Below are 14,999 nucleotides of genomic sequence, written 5' to 3'. Positions count from 1 at the left end.
TACTCTAGGATCTATGATATGATATATTGTATATAAAATTTAAAAAATACTGAAAATAAAATCAGCATACATGCATGTGAGCAGTAGATCATATCTACTTATAATCTGAGTTCAGAACTCGATACTTGAGCATGGGTCAATGATCACTACTGCTGAGAGATATGTTAGAGAGGATCTTCACTGGTTGCTCACAACCGCACATACGTCTGACCTCTACGAAAAGTCCACTCAAAGTCCTGATCTGATCGATCTTCTCAAAAGTGCTAGCTCGCATGAAGACCATCTTCTTGGCTGATCTGGATCTGTTCTTCAAATCTTTGAAATTTTTTTAGAGATTGAAGATGAATTTTTAAAGAAGATGAGGATCTAAAAAAAATATGAAGAAGAAATTATTTTTTCTCTTATTTTTCTTCCCTTCCCAAACCTTTAGGACCAAAACCCCAGAAACTAGTTTTTGCACACACCTAAGAGAGAAGACTCTCCTCTCTTCCTTTCACGCCAAGAACTCATTCCCAAGACCCCAAACGTGAAGAGCACTCTCTCTTTTTTCTTACATGCACAAAACCAAAATAAAACCCCTTTTATTTAGGCATGTAATGGGTTAGGTGAAGAGTCCTAAGGTTTTTGGATTCTTACTTGCCTTTTGTTGCCTCCTCTCAATTCCCATGCCCAAAAGAAATATATGATGCCCCTTCTTTTACTTTTTCCATGATGAAATCAGATCCTACCCAAATTTGGATGTGAGATAGAGAAGAGAAAGGACTCTTTGGCATGAAAAATTCTCATGCAAAAACTATTTATGCATGGAGAAAGATGGCATCAAAAATTATGGCGCTAGGGGAGGAAGAGTCCAATACAATGGGGACTCTTGGTTTCCTTATTTGAATCCAAACCAAATCACATCTAGTTTAGCCCAAATGAAATAGATGAAACTCAATCTAATTAGGTTCAAAAATTTTAATCAAATTTTAATCAAATTAAGAATTGATTGAACCAAAGTCCTGATCAAATCAGGGATAATTCTCCCTTAGCGATTAGGTCATCTCATAACCTAATCGGATCAAACCTAATTAAATCTAATTCAATTAGATTTTATTTAATTCTCTTCACTCAATCAAATTAAGCTAATCAGCAATCTAATTACTAATTAATTCTTTATTAATTTATTAATACTTGATGAATAAATTTATTACAACTTTTGCACAAGGTTAATCATCAATCAAATTGACGATTAAGCCCTTGAACGATTCTCAATCGTTGATCAACGATATGATCAGTCAGAAATTTTTTTTGAGTGTGACCCCATAGGTTCAAATCTAAATCGATAGTATAGAAATAAATTTTTGAACCAATCGATGTACCCATCTTGCATTGGTGACCCGACATCTGGATAGGTCGAATGATGGTGAAGCAACATTCAAGAACCTATTAGCGTATGGTTACCGTATAATTCATCTCTTTGATCCTAATGCTCGAGGATAATCTAGGATTTAACTGTCAATCCTAGATAAGTCATCCATATTATATTTTAATCTTTCAAATCCATCATATGGATTATCCAGATCCAGATTTTGCTAAATTGAAATACATTGATACCTTAACTCCTACTAATTTGGAGGGATCAATCCCATCTTGACTCATGCACCGACTTGATAAGTACTTGACTGGACCTAAAAATCTTCCGTCACTGAATTAGAAACTCAGTTAGTCTGGCATCAAAGTATAGTGGGTTGCTTGCAAGTCACCGTGGTGATCTCAGGTTGGGGGGACACTTATATCTATACCTTTCACGAGCTACTTTTGACAACAGAGTGCTTCATAGTTGGTCACGTTCAATGAGATGTACTCCTACATCTTACTCGTATGCTATACCAATATCTTTAGACCATTTGGTTATGAGGACAACCAACGTATATGGCATACAATTACCTACACTTGATATCGCTATCGTCCTAGTAATAGCGTATCATTTGGTCGCAAACTAGTTTAAAGACTATACGATAAATCTTTCTTTATCGATCAAAGTAATCCTAAGGACTTCATCACAACATAGGAGTTTGTTAGATGATGTAACCTTGTGATGAAAAAGGTTAAGTTACTTTTATTATAGATTAATTCATATACATTTATAATTAGCATAATCATCAAACGATTGGCTTTAAGACATATTTTTCAATAACTCCCACTTGGATTAAAGCCAATCAGTATAGTATCATATATCCATCTTTGATTTATCATCTCAGAACTCCTAGATACCAAGGCTTTAGTAAGTGGGTTGGTCAGATTCTCCTTTCCGTTGATCTTCTAAAGTTTGACGTCACCTTAACAGATTTTTCGAATAAGGTGATAGCGATGCAAAATGCTTGGTAAGCTAATAAGACTTCAGCTCCTTGGCATGAGCTATGGCTTGGTGTTGTACAATACAGTAGAACCATTATTGGAGGGTGCCACTCCTAGCTTGCTAGTGAACCTCTGCAATCACATAGCTTCCCTGCAAGCATTGAATACTGCAATGCATTCTACCTCACAAATTGAATTGGCTATATTGTTTTGCTTGAAATTTTTTTAATAGATTGCTCCATTATTTAGGATAAACATGTATTCCAATACGTTCTTACTATTATTATGTCTAACTAAAAATTAGAGTCATACTCTATAAGTTTTAAGTTAGATTCTCCATAACCGAATCACCGTTGCTTAGTATTTCTCAAATACTTAAAGATGACCTTCTAATGATTCTCATCCGGATCTTACAGGTATCCACTCACTATCCTAGTGAGTATACCATATCCAGTCTCATATGTGGTGTTCATAATAGAATAAATTTTATTGATAAATATTCTATGTATGTTGGACTGGGATAACCCAAGCATCCTTTTAGATATATCTCTATAGATCTTCATCCCTGGGATGATGAATGCTTTTCCCAAAGTTCTTTATGGAGAACAATAATAATAGTGAAACCTTTATTCTCTATAATATAAAGAATGTCATTTCTGATTAAAAAAATTTCATTCATATACAAAACAAGAAATACCCTAATAGAACTATTAACCCATTTATATTTGCAGGGTTCTTCTTCATTCTCAACAAAGCTATGCATTTTGATCATTTATCAAAATGCACATTCCAACTTCAAAATATTTCAGCATTGCCATAGAAAAAATTATCTCTTTATGGTCAATACTATAATGTTGACAATATCCTCAAGCAACCAGATGGACTTTGTAGGTCTTCACCTTCTCGTCTGCACCCTCTAATCCTATTGAAGATCTACTTACACTCTATGGGCTTTACCTTTTCGAGTGAATCAACGAGTGTCCATATATCATTGATCTTCATGGACTCCATTTCAAACTTTATGGCTCTGAGCCACTAATCGGAGTCAGACCTCTGTGTGGTATTCATGTAAGTGATCAGATTTTTATTGTTCTCATCGAGTTCAATAGGATCACATCCCGGACCTAGATACCGAAGTATCTATCCAACGGATATGGTACTTTATCAGATCTCCTTAATAGTACCTCTATAATGGGTTTTGAATTTGATCTAATCAAATTCGATTCTATGGGTTCATTAGATTGTGTCAGTTCTTCTATCTGTCGAACTTCATAAGTTTCACATTAAAGACATCAGTTTCTTCACCAAGATACTCTTTTTTCAAAAAAAATGCCGAACAACTTTTATTCTTTAGCAAGGTAGAAGTTATATCCCCTAGATTCTTTAGGATTACCCTACAAAATAATATATATAGGATCAAGATCCAAACTAATCAGTCTGCAAATGTTTGACATAAATCAAACACTTCCAAATCCTAAGATAAGAAAGCATCGGCTTATGTCTAGTCCATATCTCATATGGAGTTTTTGCAACTGATTAATTCAAAATTCAATTCAGAATATGACAAGTGGTCTCAAGAGCATAACCCTAAAAGGAGACTGACAGACTTGTAAACCCCATCATAGATCAAACTATGTCTAATAAAGTCAATTCAATAAGAGAGAATCCTATCCTCTTCTAGATATGTCAAAAACTCATCGGAAAGGCATTCTCCTCCTTGGTCTAACCGAAGAGTTTCAATACTCTTTTCAGTTTATTTTTCTATCTTATTAAAGAATTATTTAAATATTTTAAATAATTCAAATTTATGATAAATATATTTATAGATCGAATACATCAGTATGTATCAGACTCAGAACATCATTGACTCGTTCATCTTTTCCAACAAAAGATGACTTGGTCATCTTATTAAGGAGATAGAATTGATAAGTTGACAATGATTCACAATCATTGACTTCGAAAATTATCTCCTGTTGATCCTATTCCTATTTATATGATCGAGCTCAAATTATCAAAGATAGAAATCCATGACATAATCTACTTTAAGAAGTTTATTTGTTGTGTACAGTACACTAACAGGCTGTGACTATTCATAAATATCATTTCTCAGTTGTCCACATGATTTTGACATCATTCATAATGATATCATAAAAATCATTAGATAATAGTGACAATTACTAAAATGGCATTGTTAGAATTGAAAATAGACTCGATGATTCCTCAAATCAAGATTGAAATATAACTTCCATCTCCAATATTCAAGAACCTCTTACTGTTTTCAAACTTTCTACTAACCTGAAATCATTGCAATAATTTGCATAAACTTTCAATATCCAATACCCAAGTAGTAGGGTCACAGATAGAGAAATCATAAGGTATTATCATATAAGTACCTTGTCAGCAATCTTTTACTGATTTCTCTTCCTTAGTCTATTCGAATCAAGAGACTCTACCAGTCTAGATTAATCTTAAACTCTTTTGTTAGTTCAAGTTCCTTAGCCCAAGCACGACACTCTTGTATCTTTTTTCTCTTTTCTTTCTCAAAAGATTGTTGCCCCTCTCTGAAGACACATCTTCAGAGGTGCAAAAGAACTCCTTCAATATTTGAAAGATTTTCTCCCACTGAGCATCATCAAATTTATAACTAAATTCATATTCTTCACTGCTCTCAATAACACCACACGATAATATGATCATTTAGCCACTTCTGATAAGTACCTTTGATCGCATCTTGTGTGTTGGGTGTGAAAATATTAGGTACTGGATCTATAATCATATATAGGATCCATTCATGCTCTAAAATTATTTACAACTTTTGATACTATCTATCAAAATTGGGTCCTATAAATAACTCACTGTCAAATAGTGAACGGAGCAACAGACATCTAGCCATAATTGAAAGAAAAATACAAAACCTCTATGTTTATGAATTGATTGAGCCTAAAGACTTGGACTTTAGTCTAAAGGTTCTCCTACTATTTTAGTCGAATTGGTAGCCTCTACCTCCAATCTGAGGAATTACTCTAATTCCTTAGTGGATACTAGAATCCATACAGACTACACACGAGCCCGACTTTGGCCGATGAAGGGAAGCGTGGTGGTTTTGTGCATGTATTTTTAAAATTTTATAGTGAAACATATATAGATTAAATAATTTAATCTATAATGTATGCATAGATCAAATTTAAAACTACCATACAAGATCTATGATATGAACTAATATGCATGTATGTAAATCTGAAATCTAGAATTCAGTAAATATAGATCATATCTATACGTAATTAGATCACATCTAAATTATATTTAGATCATATCCAAATATGAATTAATTTCAAAACTCCATACCTAAGCACGGGTAGCAGATTACCACATATGAAATTCATAGTAGTTGGTTCTTTATGATACTCGACAACCGTACATGTGTCTGGCCTCTACAGGTATCCACATGAAGCTCATGTGCTGATCGATCTCTTCGGGAGTGCTAGCTCGTGAAGGCATCATGTTTTAGCTGATCTAAGAGAAACATGAAGAAGATGAAGAACAAGAAGATCCTCTCTTTTTTTTTCTGGATCCACGCAATAGATCTCTACAAAAGAGATCAAGAGAAGAACTCTTTCTTCTCAATTCTCTCACGCATAAGAGAGAACCTTTCTCTCTTTCTTTTACACCTTTAAGAAGAAATTTTTTTCTATAATTTTTTATGATAAAAATTAGATCTAATCTGATTTTTTATACTAAAAATTACATAAAATTTTAAGCTCTAGAAGAACCCAAAAAAGAGACCCAAGAGAAGAACCGTTCTTCTCTCTTCTTCTTCTTTTTTCTCCTTGATCTAGAACTCTAGGAAGCCCCAAACATCCAACCAAATTTTTTTAGTATTTCTTCTCTAAATTCTTATGTTAAAAATAGAATCTAATCTAATTTTAATTCTAAAAAAAAATAGAAAAAAAATCTAGGAGAAGAACTCCTTCTACTCTAAGACTGCGCACTAGAAAGATGACCCTTCTTCTTCCTTCTCTTTCTCTCATTGGAAAGAACTTTTCTTCTCCAATTTTTTACTATAGAACCAGAAAGAGAAGCCCTCTTTGATTCCTAAGAACTAGTAATAAAAGCTTCACAAAATTTTTTCAAAAGAGGATGGGAAGGAAGCCTAGATGCATCCTTTCTTTTTAGCAACCAAAAGAGGAGGAAACACACACTTTTCTCATGGAAGAGAGGGGAGGATGTGGGACCTTATGTGGGGTGTGAATTCTCATGGTGAAAAGGAGTGGAGGCATGGAGGATCACTTAAATAGATGGGGTTTAGTTAGTTTAATCCTATTCCAAATAGGGCTTATGAATCTTGATCAAACTCTAACTAATTCTTAGACCCAATCCTAACTAATTTAGAAATTAGTTATAACAAACTAACTAATTAGGTCCTAACCAAATTAAAAAATTAATTAGGCCTCAATCCAATTAGAGAATTAGTTAGATTAAAACTCTATTGATCCAGAGATTGATTCTTAAGGAATATCAGGGAAGTTATTGATCAATAGGGCTTAATCCAATCAAGCCTATTATCCAATAGGATTTGATCCAATCAAAGTCTATATCAAACTAAATTGAATCTTATTCAACTCAAAATTTGATTTGTATCTCTAAGATCATTTGGAACAAGCCCTGTGATCCAATAGGACTGCATCCAATCAATTCAAAGCAAACCTAACTGAATCCAATTCAATTAGATTTGATCCAATCCCCATTACTCAATCAAATTGAGCCAATAACAATCAAATTATTAATTAATTATTCTTCAAATTTACTAACCATTAGTAAATAATTTATTACAACCTTTGTAAAGGATTAATCATCAATCACATTGATAATTAAACCCTTCAACAATTTATAATCATTGATCAGCCATTTGATCAGATGGTACTTCTATATGTGTGACCCCATTGGTTTGAACCTAAGCCAGTAGTACAAGAATAATTTTTGTACTAATCGATGTTACCATCTAGCAATAGTTTCCGACATTCGAATAGGCCAAATGTATGTCCAGCAATACTCTAGAACCCATATAGATATAGTTACCGTATAATTCATTTCTTTGACACTTGATGCTCAAGGATGACTTTAGGTTAAACTATCAACCCAGGATGAGTGGTCCACATTGTGTCTCAACCTCAAAAATTCTATGACTCCTGATTAGGACTACTTTGGCTAAAATTTTTCTAAATTGAAACACAGTGATGCATCATCTCTAATTTTACTTGGAGTGATCAATTCCATCTTGACTTGCACTCAGACTTTACAAGTACTTGACCATACCCAGAAACCTTCCATCATTGAATTAGAAATTTGGATAGTTCGGCACCAAAGTATTGTGAGTTGCTGGAAAGTCACTGAGACAGCCTCAAGTCAGAAAGACACATATATCCATATCCCATCAGAGCAACCCTTGACAGCAGAGTACTCTGAAAGTGGTCACGCTTAGTGAAATGTACTCCTACAAATCACCCATATGCCATTCCTGTGTCACCACATGCTTTGGTTAAGAGAACAACCAGCTAATATGGCACACAATGACCTACACTCGATACAATTATAGTCCTTATAATAATTATATCATTTGATCGCAAGCAGGATTTAAGAATCACATGATAAATCTTTCTTTATCATTTTGAAAGTAGCTTTAAGGACTTCATCATAATATATATGTTCTATTTAGAAAGATGAATTTCTTATGATGAATCTTATCAGATAATATTTATCATTTTATAATTCATATATATGTATGGAGCATAATCATCTGCAACCTAGATGATTGGCTTTAGGAAATAATTCTCAATAACTCTCATTTGGACTAAAACCAATCAGATTAGTATCGAATATCCATCTTTCATTTGTGATCATCTAACTCTTTAGATCTGATTGCTCTAGTCAATGGATCGGTCAAGTTCTCCTTTTAGTCGATCTTCTTAAAATCGACTTTATTTCAATCTTATCGAATAAGGTGATTGCAATGCAGAAAGTATTTGGTTCTCAGATGGAACATCGTTTCTTCAGCTTGAGCTATGGCTCCAGTACTGCTGTCAATACAAAAGGATTGGACCATCAATGGAGGGTGCCTCTCCAAGCTCGCTAATGAACTTTTGAATTTTTTTCACCTATATGCGCATGCATGAAAGCTTGTTCACATGAAGTGTGATGGGCGCTCTCCTTTCTTATTTAGGACTCTTCTTTGGATAAGGTAAGTTATACTAAATTAGCTAGGACTTATGATCAAATCAAGATGCCATATTTATTTAAAGGAAGGAACCTATTCACTGGTGAATAATGTTAGAATTTTATGTGACAAAATCATATATCACCATGAGTTGTGAGTGGGTGTGCGATAAGAAAAAAAAGGGGGTGGATGTCTTGTAATTAGCGTGGGTTCTAAGCACTATTTTTCTTCTCAACATGAAGGACTCCTGGCATCCAACATCTTGGGGTGAAGGGTCTCATCCAAGATCTGATTTCCTCCATCGCTTGCTACCTTCTAAAAGATTGATGAAAAGAAGATCATCCCTCTTCCATATGGAGCCTGACATGCACGTGAAGTAGAGGGTTTGTGCTTTCAGGCCTCATGGGATATCGAATTCAAGCAACCTCTGAAGATTTGATCCCTATTCTGCTATGATCAAGATAATCCATAATTGTTATATAAGCTTTTGTATAGAAAATTTTTCAAAATACACCTGATGATCCAATCAAATCGGATACTTTTCCTTCAGATTATACCCTTTCATCACGAGCCTAGCCTTAAAGATCTCTACCTTTCCATCTGCACCTATCTTTCTCTTAAAGATCTATTTACATCCAATAGGTACAATACTTTCAGGTGAATCTATCAAGGTCCAGACTTGGTTTGAGTATATTGAGGACTTCATTGCCTCTAACTACTTCTCGGAGTCGATATCTGATATCACCTTATTATAAGTCTTGGGATCATCTCCATGTATCTCATTTTTTGTGAGGAATATTTTCTCTATAATCTCTGAAATAATACCTAAATATCTCTCACGAGGACAGGAAACCCTACTAGACTTATGAGGTGGAGGAGGAAGTGTGTGGATCGGCTCAGACTAAATTGGTTCCTTAGGTTCCAAGGCTCTCTACTCTTTGGAGACTTTCTCCTCAAGTCTAATCTATCTTCCCATGCCTCTATCTTGAATAAATTATTTTTCAAGAAAAATTATATGTCGACTCACAATCATATTGCGGTCTTTCGAAAGATAGAAATAATATCCTAATGACTCTTTAAGATATCCAATAAAATGAGCTCTAAAGGACCTAAATTCTAACTTGTCCATCTGTTGTCGTTTGACATGGATCGGACAACCCCAAATCTTGAGATGACTCAGACTCGATTTCTTACCATACTATACCTTATATAGTGTGGTAGGAATAGTTTTAGATGAAATCTTATTCAGTACATATATGGCAGTCAAAATATAATGTCTCCAAAAAAAATTAAGAAGGTCTATGAAACTCATTATGGAACGGATCATATCTAATAAGGTCTGATTTCTCTACTATGAAACTCCGTTGACTTGAGACATTCCAGACAGAGTTCACTGTGAGATAATTCCATGTTTCTTGAGATAATCCAAAAATTTTCTACTAAGATACTCACCTTCTTGATCTAATCGAAGAGCCTTAAGGGGCTTTCCAATTTATTTTTTCACTTCATGTCTGAATCCTTTGAACTTTTTAAAAACCATAGACTTGTGATGCATATGGTACATATATTCATATCATGAAAAATCATCGATAAAAGTAATGAAGTAGATAAAACCTCCTATGACTGGATATCAAATGGGCCACAAACATCAGAATGCACCAAAGCAAGTAACTTTGTGGTCGTTTCCCCATGTCTCATAAAGGGCAACGTGATCATTTTGCCTTGAAGACATGATTCATAGATTGGATATGACTTGGAAGTCAACGGACTCAATAATCCAATTTTGTCCAATCTATTAATTCTGTCTTCTACAATGTCACCTAGCCTTAGGTGCTGCAAATACTTTTGATTCACATTATCTGTTGCTCCTTGAATTAATTTTGATGATTACAAAGTATTTGAGGGGGTTACTAATGATTTTTGCTTGAAAAAAAGACTTATTGTATTTCAGGGACAAAATCATAATTTTACCAAATTCTGATTTGAAAGCATCAAGAGCAAGAACAGAAGATTTATGATCCATTGGAGAAAATTTTATAATTTTTGGATGTGTATTTTGAAAGATATTCATGTTTGTAAAATTGAGTCGACCCCATGAGTCGACTCATGGTACAAAGGGCTGAATGGCACGCAGAATTTTTTGACTGGCACAGTCTGTGAGTCGACCCCATGGGTCGACCCCCAGGCATGAGTCGATCCCATGAGTCGACCTCTGCTATTTTTAGGCCAAAATTATAGAACCATTATTTTCTGATGTTTTCCACAGAGGTTGACCCCATAGTTGACCCATGAGCATGAGTCGACCCCATGAGTCGACCCCTGTAATGAAAAAATTCCGTAATGGCTAGTTTTTAATCCATTTTAAGTACCTTTAATGCTCATTTAATGTGGTCTAACGGCTCTATTTCAACCCAGATTACTCTCCACCATTCCTTAAGAGTTATAAAAGGAACTTAAAGGTGGGAATCAACAAGAAGAAAGATTTTTGAAAAGAGGATTTCAAGCATACTTTTCAGCCCTAAGCAAGAGCCCACTCAAAGCATTCAAGAAGCTTTTAATTCAAGTTCACCAACTCCTCAAGTTCTCATTCAAGTCTCCAACCACCTTGAGGAAATCAGAAAGAGCTTTCTTCTATTTGAATAAAATGTATTTAAAGCTTCATTCGCTCATTAAAGGAGCTTCCTTTGCATTTTCTGTGCTGTTAATTGTAATACTCTTTGTGAGTTATTGTTTTTATTTTGGAAGGGTTCCAAAATGTGGGAAGGTTGATCCGAACCTTGAATCGGATTGTATTGGGTTGGTTTGTACCCGAGAAACAAGTGGACTAGTTTGGGATAGCTAGAGTCGGAGGTTCCGATGAGTGTATTCAAGTTAAATACAAGTTAGTGGATTGGAATTCTCAAGTAGGAGCTTGGAGAGTGGATGTAGGTGCAAGATTGGCACCGAACCACTATAAATCTTTTTGTGTGTTGTGCTTAATTGCTCTTCTTTAGAACTTCTTTATTCTCTTGCATTCTTGCATTCAACCATTAGCCTTGAATCAATACACTCTCCTTACTAATCTTGCTATTGTTAAATAATCTTCATAAGTTGAAAGTTAAGTTTAAAATTTTTAGAAACCCAATTCACCCCCCCCTCTTGGGTTGCATAGCTGGGCAACAAGTGGTATCAGAGCCCGGTGCTCTAGCCCTACTTTGATCTAACCAATCAAAGAGCTAAAGATCTATGGCAACTCAAGTTGGCACTTCTCTGGCCGAGGGGCAGTCCACTAACCAACCTCCACTTTTCAATGGGTCCAACTATACCTATTGAAAAGCTCGGATGAAAATCTTCATTCAAGCACTCGACTATGATATGTGGAGTATCATAGTAAACGGCCCTCATACACCCACTAAAATTATTGATGGTGTGGAATCAGTCAAACCCGAAAAAGATTGGGATGAGGTTAATAAGAAAATAGCCCAACTAAATGCTAAAGCTATGAATATTTTATATTATGCTCTTGATGCTAATAAATTTAATCGCATTTCAACTTGCTTGTCTGCTAAAGAAATATGGGATAGATTAGAAGTAACCCATGAAGGAACTAATCAAGTAAAGGAGTCCAAAATTAACATGCTCGTGCATAAATATAAACTTTTTAAAATAGAGCATGATGAATCAATAACTGAAATGTTCACTCATTTTACTAATATTATAAATGGTTTAAAGAGTCTTGGTAAGTCCTATTCTAACAGTGAGCTCGTAAGAAAGATTCTCAGATCCTTACCAAGAACTTGAGAAGCCAAAGTGACCGCTATCCAAGAAGCCAAAGATCTAAACATCCTACCTTTGGAAGAGCTTCTTGGATCACTGATGACACATGAGCTGAGCATGAAACAACATCAAGAGGAAGAAGTCAAAAAGAAGAGAACAATCGCTCTCAAATCCATAGCTCAACTTGATGAAGAAACTGATGACACCAAAAATGAAGAGCAAGATGAAGAGATGGCTCTCATTACCAGAAGGTTCAAGAAGTTTTTGAGGAAAAGGAAATAAGGAATGAGGAAGAGGTCACTCACAAAAGGGAACATAGCAAAGAAAAGGATAAAGATCAACCCCTTATCTGCTATGAATGCAAGAAACCGGGACACTTCAAGTCTGAATACCCACAACTGAAGAAGGGTCCCAAGAAGTATAAGAAGAAGGCTATGATGGCCACTTGGAGTGAAAGTGATGACTCAAGCTCCGAAGAGGAAGACTCAACTGAACAAGCCAACTTGTGCCTTATGGCACATGAAAATGAGGTAAATTCTGAAACTCCTAGTGACTTTACCTTTGAAGAACTTCATGAAGCTTTTTATGATTTAATTGATGAACTAAAGAAACTAGAGATAAAGAACAAAGATCTAAAATCAAAAAATCAATCCTTACTGAAACAAAATGAGAGCATTTCAATTGAAAAATCTATCCTGTTTCAAGAAAATCAAAATTTAAAAAATAAAATTGCCAAGCTAAAACCAATAGTTGAAAATTTCACCTTGAGTTCTAATAAACTTAATATGATTCTTGAAAATCAAAAGGCCGTGTATGATAAGGCTGGACTTGGCTATAACCCCTTAAAGAAATAAAAGTATTTAAAAAATATCTATGTAAACTCTTCAAGTAACAAGTTTCTAATATTACTTGCTTCAAATATGGTAGAGTAGGATACAAGTCATACATTTGTTTCTCTAACAAATCTATAAACTCAAATGTAAAGAAAATATGGATTCCAAAAGGAACCATTATGACTAACCAAAAAGGACCCAAGAAAGCTTGGGTACCTAAAGCAAAAACTTGACTTTTGCCTGCAGGTGTGTCTAGCATCCCAAAGAGCAAACAGGAAATGGTATCTTGATAGCGGATGCTCGAGACACATGACTAGTGATGAATCCCAATTCATCACACTATTGGGAAATGTGTCCCAAAAAGCCAATTGTCAAGCTATTGACGGTTGAGCAACCAAGTATTGTAATCGATTTGTTAATAAATAAAATATATTTGGCATCTTCATCATAAGCTTTCATCTTCTAATGAACTCCGTTGTTATGATGAAGTCCTTAGGACTATTTAAGTTCGATAAAGAGAGGATTTATCGCTTAGTCCTTAAAACTATTCACGATCAAATGATAGGCTGTTAATAAGGACGACAGCTTCTATCGAGCATAGGTCGCTGTAGGCCATATGCGTTGGTTGTTCTCTTAACCAAGGAGTGTGGAGACACTGGTATGGCATACAGGTGAGATGTAAGGGTACATCATCATTGAACGTGACCAACTCCAGAGCATTCTGCTGTCGAGAATGTCTCTGATGGGATATAGGTATAAGTGTCCCTTAGACTTGAGATCGCCTCAGTGACTTGCAAGCAACTCACTATGCTTTGGTACTGGACTAACTGAATTTCTAATTCAGGGATGGAAGGCTTCTGGGCACAATCAAGTACTTGCAAAGTCAGAGTGTGATCGAGATAGGATTGACCACTCCAAGAGTTGGAGAAGAATGAGTCGCTGTATTTCAATTTAGCAAAACCTTGGCCAGGGTAATCCATCAGATGGATTTGATATTTTGAAATACAATGTGGACAACTTGATCAGAGTTGACAGTTAAACTCTGGGGTGTCCTATGATCATTTTGGTCAAGGGGATGAATTATATGAAAACTATATCCACATGGGTTCTAAGGATGTTGTTCTACACATTCGACCTATCCGGTCGTCGGGTATCATTGCTAGATGGTCACTTCGATTGGTACAAAAAATTATTTCTGTGCTACCGGCTTAGGTTCGGACCTATGAGGTCACACACATCAGAGTTCATGATCCGATCGGATGGTTGATCAACGATTAAGAATCATTCTAGGGTTAAATGATCAATACGATTGACATTTAACCCAGTGCAAGTATTGCAGGAGGATCGATTAGCAATTCGATTGCTAATTGACTTAATTTGATTAAGCCAATGGGTTGAGATTAAGTTTAATTAAATATGATTTAATTAGATTTATTTTGGACTTGATTGGATCAAGTCCAATTGGTTTATTGGATAAGCCAAGTGCAAGGAAAAACTAGTCCTAGTTCAACTAGGACTTGGGTCAATCTAATTTCTAATTTGATTAGAAAATTAAATCAGATTTAAATCTAATTTAATCTAATTAAATTAGATTCTTAATTGGATTAAGACCTATTTTAATTAGGTTGATCTAATTTTGGTTTGATTTGGTTTGAGAAACCAAATTAAAACAAGTCATGAGATAGAATCCTAGTAAGACTAGGATTCCACCTTGCGCCACATAAGCCTTCCCCACGCCCTCTCTCTTATTCAATGCCAATTTTCACTTATTTTGTGTGACAAAAGCCCTCTCTCAGGTCTCTCCCACGTTCACAATAGGTTTCCTCTCTTCTTTCTTACATGGAAGGTGGTTTGGATCA

Source organism: Elaeis guineensis, chromosome 3 (genome assembly GCF_000442705.2).
Source record: "Elaeis guineensis isolate ETL-2024a chromosome 3, EG11, whole genome shotgun sequence".
Classification (NCBI taxonomy): Eukaryota; Viridiplantae; Streptophyta; class Magnoliopsida; order Arecales; family Arecaceae; genus Elaeis; species Elaeis guineensis.
This window is presented reverse-complemented; position numbering follows the sequence as displayed.